We start from the raw sequence: 12,087 nt of genomic DNA on the forward strand, positions 1-12,087 counted from the left end.
TTTTAGAGATATTGCGTAAATGCAAAAAACAGTCCTACATATTTGTTTAATATGCGCTTTGAATGACATATCCTGATCAAAAATGACTCCAAGATTTCTCACAGTATTACTAGAGGTCAGGGTAATGCCATCCAGAGTAAGGATCTGGTTAGACACCATGTTTCTAAGATTTGTGGGGCCAAGTACAATAACGTCAGTTTTATCTGAGTTTAAAAGCAGGAAATTAGAGGTCATCCATGTCTTTATGTCTGTAAGACAATCCTGCAGTTTAGCTAATTGGTGTGTATCCTCTGGCTTCATGGATAGATAAAGCTGGGTATCATCTGCGTAACAATGAAAATTTAAGCAATACCGTCTAATAATACTGCCTAAGGGAAGCATGTATAAAGTGAATAAAATTGGTCCTAGCACAGAACCTTGTGGAACTCCATAAATATATATATATATATATATATATATATATATATAGTTATATTTCTAGTTAATTATATATTATTATATTATTATATTATTATATTATTATACTATATTTGTATATTTGCACCTTTTTTGTATCATTTGAACAATTCTCAAAAGCAGCAGTTAGATGCTCTACTCGTGAATAAATGTTAACTAATTAATTAAATTAAATTTTATATATATGTATATACTTATATATATAGTTATATTTCTATTTAATTCTTATTATATTTGTATATTTGCACCTTTTTTGTATCATCATTTGAACAATTCTCAAAAGCAGCAGTTAGATGCTCTACTCGTGAATAAAAGTTAAATTAACGTTTTCTTGATCCCTAAAGTGTATCAAATTACACTACAGTTGTGTGACAACCTTCACAAACTCGAACTGCTGTCATTTACCTACTTAATTGTTTAATTAATGGGTTCGCAGACACTTAAAAAAGGATTTCTGCACTAATATTGTCTAAAATAAAAATAGCCGGTTGATGTAATAGTTTTTCTTCTACTTCGTTCAGTGTAATAACTATCCAGCAGATGGCGCTGTTGGACACCTGCTCCAGGTATCCTTTGGCGCGGCAGTGCGCGCGTGCGGTGAAAACTCTCGCTGGCTGAGTTGCAGATCGGTCACGTGACGATGACGTCGGCCTGTGAGTGTGTGTGCACGCGCCGTATCACACAGTTTGACAGCTGACGGACCAAAACACAACAACAAACTTTTTCCACAATTAAAAAAATAAAAAAAAAATTAAAAAAATGACGCCCATCACGGAGCAGTGACTTTTTTCTTCGTCCAGTTGGCAGCGGACAAGGTGAGAAAGCTGTTTGGTTCTCTTGAAGGAATTTTAAACACTTTTAGGAGCCGTTTCTGCTGTTATGTTTATTGACATTGCAGAATGAGAATGAACATTTCTGATAATTTTTTTAAATTAAATTAATAAGAAAAAAAAATACCTCTAAATTCTGTTTGACCTGTGTTTACTGCAGGTTAGTTTGACATCCTGTCGTGATACTGTCGTGAAACTGCAAGTTAAAACATTAAAGGCAAACAAAGGGGTGGAAATTAAGTTTTAATTACAGTCATCTGATGAAAATTGTTAAGTGTTTCATGTTCGTTCACCAGAGGAGAAATGGTTTCATGATGGAGTTAATTAATGAATGAGATGCATTTTTAAGGTAAAGAATGCGTTCAGGTTCCCCTCGTAAATCCTCCCTCTTGATGTGATTATGTGATTATGAAGTGATTCGTATCAGTCAATCGCAAATATTTGCTGATCAATATGCGTTTAACCCTCATGTGACCAAGCTATTTTAGCAACGAATATGGTAGGACAACTGTAGCATCAAATATACAAGAACCGGCGACTATCAAATATGCCACTACTTTAACACAAATCTCAATGAACCCATCAGTCATCCTTTGTAACAATCATGAGCTATTTTCATCCTCACTCTCAGCATCAAGAATCAGTCTCAATGCTTGTGCAGCTGTAAATCTTGCGGGGTTTTTTTTGTTTGTTTGTTTGTTTTTGTTTGTTTTGTTTTGTTTTGTTTTGTTTTTTGGTCTGTTGGCCATGCATCCCTGCAAAACAGTAAAATATAATGACTAGAGTTGGCAAATTACATTATCATCTGAAGATATAATGTTAAAAATTTCATAGATCTTCCCCGGGGGTCATAAGTGATCCCCCACAAGTCTGGATTATACTTTCCACACATGATAGGAATTTTTTTATCCAATTACAATTAGAAAAATTGGGCACAAAAATATATTCCCAGGGTCATAAATGACCCCACTTGGTCACTTGAACTTTAAGATCATCCTTTTTGGGCAACTTGGTGCTTGGGATATACAAAAACAGGTGTTTTTTGGACCATGCATTCTTTGGCCTTTTGCCAAAGTACTTCAAAATCTAATCACTTCCAGATATCTATTCAAGTATTATTCCCACTGAGTTTGAAGGAAATCCATTCAGCTGTTTCTGAGTTCTCTCTCACACACACACATACACACACACACACACACACACACAAGAAAAAAATACTGTGATATCAGTAATTCACCACTATGCAAAGTACTGTTTTTCTGTCTGTCAGGGTCAATTGTAGTTTTTTTTTTTTTTTTTTTTAATGATCTATGTGGGCTTTGGTGCAATTTTTGCTATAAATGACAAACCCAAAATTTAAAGGTTTCCAGTCAGGTCCATAAGTATCTGGACAGTGAGGCAATTTCTGTTATTTTGCCTCTGCACACCACCACAATTGAGCTGACATGAATCAGTCAAGATGTGTTTGTAGTGTTGATAAAAAGGAGTTATAGGCTTCTGTGGATGTGATTGGAGAAACTGTACATCAAGTAGCTTTTGCCTGATGCATCACCAGTCAAAGCTTCACAGTGTAGCAGCACAGAAGGATTTTAGGGAAATTTATCAAAACCATGCTTGGGTATCCCATGTGCCTTCTGATAAATTGCATCTGAAATGTCACATCTCCTTTTGCACTGCACACAGTTTCTCCAGTCACAGTTACAGAAGGCTGCATCTCCTTTGGAATTGCCATGGGTGTCTTGGTGGCTTCCCTCACTCGTCTCCTTGCACAAGGCACCATACTGTTTATATTTATTAATTATGGATGTAAGCAAAGATTAAGACATATTCAGTGACTTAGAAATGTACATGTATCCATCTGCTGGCTTGTGTAAATTAGACCAGCTGAAAAAGTGATTATTTGTCCAATTACTTTTGGGCTCCGAAATAGAGGAATGTGAATACAAATGACAGTATTTTCTTACAGGTTGAAGCTAAAAGTTAATAGTGATGAGTTGCTCTCTTAAAAGTGGAAAATATCACATTTCTGTCTAATTTCTCCAGCTCTATTGATTCTTTATGGTCCTCAGGTTCTCTTGGACCATTGGGACAAAATGAATTCCAAAATTCTTCAAACAGGCCCTTGAGTACGGCCCAAGGTGGGAAAATTAACCACAAATTATGCCGGTTAGTCATCTGAAAACGATTAAAAATTATTCCATCAATTTCTGAATTCTTTTGGAGTTTCTGTCTTTTTTAAAGAGGCAGTTAACTTGATGTATATAAACTTTTGAACCACTGAAAATCTGACGGGGTGAATAAAGACTGATTGATCTTGAACCTGTTGCTTTAAATAACTTTATATGGAAATGAAGTAGACCTTAAAATTAATTTTATGTTTAATCCTTCATTGACATCCACCTGACTGTAGCTGCCACTCATGGGGGGGTTCTTTTGTGCCCATGTCACAAAAAGTACCTGATTTTCATGACACAGTTTTTTATTTTGTTATTTATAATCCTCCCCTTCTCCTACAGTGAGGAAAATAAGTATTTGATCACCCTGCGATTTTGCAAGTTCTCCCACTTATAAATCATGGAGGGGTCTGAAATTTTCATCTTAAGTGCATGTCCACTGTGAGAGACATAATCTAAAAAAAAAAAAAAAAAATCTGGAAATCACAATATATCTTTTTTTAATAATTTATTTGTATGTTACTGCTGCAAATAAGTATTTGAACACCTGTGAAAATCAATGTTATTATTTGGTACAGTAGCCTTTGTTTGCAGTTACAGAGGTCAAACGTTTCCTGTAGTTTTTCACCAGGTTTGCACACTGCAGCAGGGATTTTGGTCCACTCCTCCATACAGATCTTCTCCAAATCTTTCAGGTTTGGAGTTTCAGCTCCCTCCAAAGATTTTCTATTGAGTTCAGGTCTGGAGACTGGCCAGGCCACTCCAGGACCTTGAAATGCTTCTTACGGAGCCCCTCCTTAGTTGCCCTGGCTGTGTGTTTGGGGTCATTGTCATGCTGGAAGACCCAGCCACAACCCATCTTCAATGCTCTTACTGAGGGAAAGAGGTTGTTTGCCAAAATCTTGCAATACATGACCCCATCCATCCTCCCTTCAATACAGTCGTCCTGTCCCCTTTGCAGAAGAGCTCCCCCAGAGTAGGATCTTTCCACCCCCATGCTTCACGGTTGGGATGGTTTTCTTGGGGTTGTTCTCATCCTCTAAAAATGGTAAGTGGAGTTGATTCCAAAAAGCTCTATTCTGGTCTCATCTGACCACATGACCTTCTCCCATGCCTCCTCTGGATCATCTAGATGGTCACTGGTGAACTTCAAATGGGCCTGGACATGTGCTGGCTTGAGCAGGGGGACCTTGTTGCCCTGCAGGATTTTAAACCATGACAGCATCATGTGTTACTAATGTAATCTTTGTGACTATGGTCCCAGCTCTCTTCAGGTCATTGACCAGGTCCTCCTGTGTAGTTCTGAGCTTTCTCAGAATCATCCTTACCCCACAAAGTGAGATCTTGCATAGAATCGCAGGCCGAGGGAGATTGACAGTCATCTTGTGTTTCTTCCATTTTCTAATAAATAATCAAAACAGTTGTTGTCTTCTACCAAGCTGCTTGCCTGTTGTCCTGTAGTCCATCCCAGCCTTGTGCAGGTCTACAGTTTTGTCCCTGGTGTCCTTAGACAGCTCTTTGGTCTTGGCTATGGTGGACAGGTTGGAGTGTGATTGACTGAGTGTGTGAACAGGTGTCTTTTATGCAGGTAACAAGTTCAAACAGGTGCAATTAATACAGGTAAAGAGTGCAGAATAAGAGGGCTTCTTAAAGAAAAATTAACAGGTCTGTGAGAGCCAGAATTCTTGCTGGCTGGTAGGTGTTCAAATACTTATTTTCCTCACTGTATCTCTAACCATAACTTAAGTGTCTACCCTAACCATGACCCCCCCCCCCCCCCCCCCCCGAACACACACAGACACACACATTTCTATGCCCATCATGAAATGAATTTGTGGCCTGTTATGAAAAGCGCCCCATTTCCGTGCCCCCGTCACAAACCCATAGATTAATGTGCTTTCCGTAATACTGCCATGAGACTGGGTTGCCATGGTTCACTCAGACTGGACAGTAGGTGTTGTTTAGTCAACCATATCTCACGGCATTTCTTCAATCAGTATCACAAAATATACATTAATCTATTGGTTTGTGATATTGTCACAAAAGGTGCCACATTTTTGTAATGGGAGCATAAATTCATTTGAATACATTCTGTGACAGGAGCACGAAATGAAAAGTGAAGCAGGAAGGTCTGGGGGGTTATGGTTAGGGTTAGGGGGAGGATCACACTCTCACAAGCGCCACTAGCTTAGCTTATGGCAAGCTAAAAGCGGACGACCTCATTATGGCCAAACAACTGTCCAGTTTCTGGGTATTCTGTGTTAGTACGCACCTGTGGCCGACATCCTTGATGAATTCCTGCACAAAAAATAGTTCTCCCAGATAATTGTGATATATTCCTGTGAGATAATGAGAATATCTCATCTAAATAATTCTAACATTTACCAGTAATAAAATTCTAAAGATAACTGAAGTTTTAAGAGTGGCCGCAATAAATATTTAAGAAATTTAAAGTTTATGAGCAACGTCACCTGTTATCGCTCAAGCACATTGTAAACATTGACACGGTGGAGTTTGATGAGGAAGAGTTCAGAAAGATACGATTGGAATGGTTTGATTGCAATTTACAGTCGGCGATGAAAGACTTGGGTTAGGAAAGTAGTCCGGCGAGTTCAATCTGTGGGCGCGAGCTATCCCACAATTCCAAAATAGCTGAGATGTCGGTCCAATGAGAGCGGCACTCTGAGCAGGATGGGGTATGGTTAGTAATAGTAAGCTTTTTAAAAAAAATCACGAAAATGTGACTCATTTCGTGACAGGAGCATGAAAAAAGAAAAACTCATGAGAATGGGTTGTGTTTAGTCCCATTAAGAGGTACCAATTAGGTCGGCATTGGTTTCAGGCTCATGGAGTCACTGTCCCATATGTCCCTCTTTGAGAAATCTTGTTGGAATGTTATTGAGGAAACTAAAAAAAACACTTGATGTTCAGAATTCTTACAGGAGAAAGTTATTAATGTTATGGCATTTGGTGGAGTGGTGGTTTGCACATTGGCCTGTGACGCTAGAGATCAGGGTTCATTTCCTGATCGCAGTAAAGCTCCAAAGTGGTACTTCGAACAGGGCAGTTGGGGGAAGTGGAGGAATATGTTCCGTGGGCCCTTCTGGAAATAAGCTTAGTGCTTTGACTGGTCCCCCACATTAAATAAAGACCTCTTCTCGATTCCTTCGAGGGTCACCAGAAATAAAACACACTGTGGGAATGTGTTTTATTGAAGAATGAATAGTTCAAAGTGTGGGAGAGTGAGCCCCCCCCCCCCCCCCCCCAGAGAACAAATGAATAGCTGCACCCCCCCCCCTCCCACCGACACACACACACACACACACAATTTCAACATCTTCATGTGTTTCTTTTTATTCTTTTACATCTTAAACACATTTTTAATATATTTATGTTTTTAATGAACTGTCTATGCATTTACACATTTTACAACCTTTTCAAACATTTTAAACCGTCTTTCTATTCGATTTTTACCTTTTGTCATATTTTAAACATCATTTTTTTTTTTACATTTAAACATCTCTGTGTGTTTTTAAATGCCTTTAACATAACTAACACATTTTAACATGAATAATATTAATTAAACTTTTGTGCATATTTAGTCTCTCATCTAGTCTCACCTCTTGTTTAGTGTGAGCAATAAGTCTGAGTCTTTGACGCGCACAGGCGGCTGATGCGGGGATGCACTGTGGAGAGGAGCAAACAAAGATCGTCCTCCACTTTCTTCTGTTTTGGTTGCCCCAAACTGTCTTCTCACTGGCAAATTTACAATTTCAATTTATTTTCCTTTACATAGCGCCAAATCACAACAGAGCTGCCTCAAGGCGCTTCACACAAGTAAAGTCTAACCTTACTAACCCCCAGAGCAGCAGTGGTAAGGAAAAACTCCCTCTGAGGAAGAAACCTCAAGCAGACCAGACTCATAGGAGTGACCCTCTGCTTGGGCCATGATACAGACATAAATTACAAAACAATTCACAAAAAAATATACAGGAAGTGTTGCTGATGCAGAGGACAGGAGGGTCTCCAGCACAAATACCACACCCATCTCTGGGTGGAACCACGTGCCAGGAGCAAAATGGATCCATTTTGCTCCTGGCATGTTGCCTAACAATGTTTTCTTTTTCATTTTTCCCCTTCTTCTTTTGTTGGTTAACAGTATTTACAGTTGTTGTTTTTTTTTTGTTTTTTTGTGCCTCCACACCTCACAATTTGAAAACCACTGGTTGAAATCCTCTCCTGTATTTAAAAAAGAAAACGGGAGGTGGCCGTTCAGTTTAAAGATCAGTGGTTTGGAGTGATGCTGGAGATTTACTGTGCTGTCAGTCTCACAGTACATCTCTATCATAAATAACAGAAAATCTGAGTTAAATATGTAGCTCCTTTATTTATATATTTATTACTCTGCATTAACAGATGGCATGATGCTGGTATTTTTGAAGGAACCACAAAGACAGCAAAGACCACACACTAAGTTCCCCTTTGACTTCAGACAATTTGGTGCTCTGATGGGGAAAATTGTTCTACATGCATGACAAGATACTCGGTTCTTTCTGAATGATTCTCTCTTTGTTTCTCTCTTTCTCTCTTCCTTGCTCTCTCTCTCTCTCTCTCTCTCTCTACATGTCTACAGAGTTAATCAAACCCACATGACCGGTCTAGTTACAAGTCTCTGAAGCAAAACGTATATGGCCTGAAATAGATTAAAAATCTGGACATGCTTGTTAAAGTTATACAGATTGTTCGATGTATGAACCATTAAATGAATTAGAAAGGTGTGAATGGAGTTTAATGCAATGTGGTGTAGGGGTAGGCAATGGCAGGTGGTTAGGAATGAGTTAAGTCTTGAGGTGGATCCAGATTTGTATCTTTGATTTGTATCAAAGAGGTCATAGACCCCATCTTGATGATCTGTAGATTATGATATAGCACGCATAGCACAAGTGCATATGGGTCATGTCCAACTCCACTTTCTTATTTACAGTGTTGGGAAGGTGTAGTGACACGGACCCACAACAGGGGGCATAAATGAACGGATAATGAAAATGCCAAAAGATAACAATTTAATGTTGTGAAAACGTGCACAACGAAATACAGATACCACTTTTAGGAAACAGTCAATTAAACAATAGGTGACGTGTGGGCAGGCTCGAGGATAGGAGTCGCCTGTCCAGAGAAGAGTCGGCCCCCACACAATTTCCACTGCCAGTGGAGACCTGCAACACACCGGAGCCGCCAAGTCCTGAGTCCCCAGGTGGCCACCGCCTCCAGCTGTCAGATTGGGTACTGCTGGCAGGAAGCACAAACAGATTATGTGGGTGTGTGAAACACCCAGCAACAGTCAGCAACTCACAGTTCTTTCTGGAGTGACAAGTCCTTCACTCTCGGGTAGCATGAAAACCAGTTCGTGCAGTGCCTACTGAACACAAAGAAATTTAGGAGCGGAATCGCCGACTCCTCCAAATTTCCAACACACCAGCTCCAAGCTGTTAGTTACGGCAGGTTACGACTACAAACATGTTAGTATTCAATATGTGCGTATGACACAGAGAAAGGCTGAGAAGGTTACCTGTAGGGTAAGCAGATTTCTCGGCAGAGATGTGGTGTCTCCTCCAGGCTTTCATGGTAATGCTGATTAAGGTGAATGGTGACAGCTGTCAGCTCCGGGCTTCTGGGGCTCCTCTGCGGCGGCTGCGCCCTCTGGTGCCTGAAGCCCGCCTTCAGGCAGGGCGCCCTCTGGTGTTGGGCCAGCAGTACCTCCTCTTCGGGTGGCCCACACAACACACCGTGTGCAATGAGATCGTAAAGTAAGGTGCACCCCACAAAGGGATCATATTTAACCCCCACCCCATACACACAAATGGCGTGTGGAGTGTGTAATCGTCGTCCACCCCCCCCCCCCCACCCCGGCTCTTCATGACACTGGATTTGAATCTTCATGACACGACAGCTGGCCGGCTCGACCGCATCCGGTAATTCATGTAAGAAACATAAAGCAGAGAACAGTAATCCATGTCATTTCATTACTTCCTGATGTACGTCTAGGCGGAGGTTAAATCTGCTCTTTATAACAGGAATTAAGTATTATAAATTGCGGTGTTTTTTTACTTATTTTTTCTCCACTGCTGTGTGCGCGACTTTCCACATGCTCACATTGTGTTCGTGCACATGAACACAAGCGTGCAGAAAACTGCGGAGACGGTTTTGTGTGCACCTGTCCGAGTGTGTGTTCCTCACGACAGCAGGTAGAATGTTTCATCATTCCCGGTTTCTTTTTTGGTTTGCAGATTGTCTTCTGGTTTCTGCGTCTTTCATGTTATGTGTGAAGGGGCCCTTATTGCTGTATTTTCTGCAGTATAAATCGCGCCAGAGTAAAAGTTGCACCGATCAAAAACATGCATTGTGAAGAGGACAAAAACATAAAAAAGTTGCAAAAGTTACCTTTTTTTCCTGTGTGTGGAATTCACTAGTTTTACAGTGAACAGGAACTCAGTGTAGCACATGTGCACACCACAGCATGTGCTGTTACTGAACATAAAGGCTTTTAAATTTCACAAGTAAGCAAGATGGACACATTTATGTACAGTGGACAATGTATTGGATGTTATTTGATGCTATTCAGACTAAAGAAATCATCAGATGGATAGTTGAATTTAGTATTTTTGTATATTGTTGTGGTGGACTTTTATTACGGGCATTTATTCTTTTATGACTAGAGTTTATTTTGTTTAGTGCTTTGATTCTTGGGACAGCCAAACACAAAAAAACTATTATCATCATTGTTGTTATTATTATTATTAATGAATGTGTGATTCCCCCCCATATATGAGTAGAAGTCGCATGACCTCACAAACTAATAGATCCATTTTCCATACCCATATACTCCTGTTTTATATATATATATATAGTGCATCTGGATATTTGGAGGAAACCAGGTACCATCCCAACAGCGAAGCATGGTGGCAGCATCATGCTGCAGGGATGTTTTTCAGAAGCAGGAACTGGGAGATTAGTCAGGATTGAGTGAAAGATGAATGCAGCAATGTACAGAGACATCCTGGATGAAAACCTGCTCTAGAGCGCTCTTGACCTCAGACTGGGGTGATGGTTCTTCTTTCAGCAGGACAATGACCCTAAGCACACAGCCAAGATATCAAAGGAGTGGCTTCAGGACAACTCTGTGAATGTCCTTGAGTGGCCCAGCCAGAGCCCAGACCTGAATCAGACTGAACATGTCTGGAGAGATCTGAAAATGTCTGTGCACTGATGCTCCCCATCCAACCTGATGGAGCTTGAGAGATGCTGCAAAGAGGAATGGACCAAACTGCCCAAAGATAGGTGCACCAAGCTGGTGGCATCATACTCAAGAAAACCTGAGGCTATAATTGCTGCCAAAGATGCATCAACAAAGTATTGAGCAACGACTGTGAATACTTATTCACACCCATACTCAGAATTAAACTTGAAACTTCAGACAAAGAAAACCAGAAAATTGAGCTTTCTCATCATTTGGTGTTCTTCATTTAAATGAATAATATATATTCTTATCTCACTGCGTAACTGACAGTAACAGGGACACCCACAGGGCACAGACAGCCATGAACGCTGGGATAAATGAAAGCATCACAAACTTTTTTGACCATATTAAAATTGACCTAGGTCGTGTCACCCTGAGGACTTGGCCTGTTCTTCTCATTTCCGTTCACTCTCACACTCGGGTCAGACATCCTTTTCAGGCTGGCTGTCCTTTTCATTCACGATCCGGAGTCGGAGGCCCTGTCTTTCACCAGGAAGAAAGTGGTGCACAGATTAACACGACTATTATTGCACCTCTCACATAGTTGTCATTTTAACACCAAGCACCTGCATTCTGGAAACAAGTACCAGCAAGACCACCAAACGCATCGTCTAAAGTGCACAACATTCGGACACTTTCAGCTGGCTAGGCACTACATAATTATTTGTACAAATACACTTTAAAGACATGCTGTAGTATAGCATGTATGGTGTAAAAGCAGAGGTTTTTCTGTGTGTTGCTGAGATAAAACCACATTGCAAGCAGTTTAAGCATGTTCAAAACTTCTTCGATGCAATTGGTGGCATTCCTGTATGACATCATGAGGGGTTTTGCATGTTGTTACATATATGTTATAATAGAGAAGCACACGGGGCACACACACATTTGCAACCAACAAAACGGGTGCAGCCACAGTAACATAATGAATATCTACAGATGTTTAATATGGATATCGATATGTCGGATAGTCAACTTAGCAGAAACAAACATGATGAAACGCTCATTTCCATAAAGACTGCAACACACCCATACCTCATGAACACCTTAAGTCCAACCCATTTGGATATACGGAATGTAAATGTCTGTAATAGTGTTTTTGATTACGTTATGACTTCTGTGTGATTTCATTTTGAAGTCCTTCATAACTGTCAACTGCAAATAGTTTGCTGATCAATGTTTGCTTTAGATCATCTGTCTAGGCTTTTTGGCTGCTGAGGTATACAAATAAAAATGTTTTTTCTACCATGTTTTTCTTGACTTTTGACCAAACTACTCAAAAATCTAATAATCTCTCTATATTTGTCCAAATAATAGTCCTGCCAAGTTTGAA

General features: G+C 40.1%; 1 protein-coding gene across 1 annotated transcript in view; it reads left to right on the forward strand.

The window, feature by feature from the left end:
• Nucleotides 1-1,150: 1,150 nt before the first annotated feature.
• scara5 (scavenger receptor class A, member 5 (putative)) overlaps nucleotides 1,151-12,087 on the forward strand; it is a 200,071-nt gene continuing 189,134 nt past the window's right edge. Inside the window, exon 1 of the mRNA XM_034162423.1 lies at nucleotides 1,151-1,271. The gene's annotated coding sequence lies outside the window, so the exon portion shown is untranslated. The remainder of the gene's footprint in view (nucleotides 1,272-12,087) is intronic.

This window comes from Thalassophryne amazonica, chromosome 21 (genome assembly GCF_902500255.1).
Source record: "Thalassophryne amazonica chromosome 21, fThaAma1.1, whole genome shotgun sequence".
Taxonomy (NCBI): Eukaryota; Metazoa; Chordata; class Actinopteri; order Batrachoidiformes; family Batrachoididae; genus Thalassophryne; species Thalassophryne amazonica.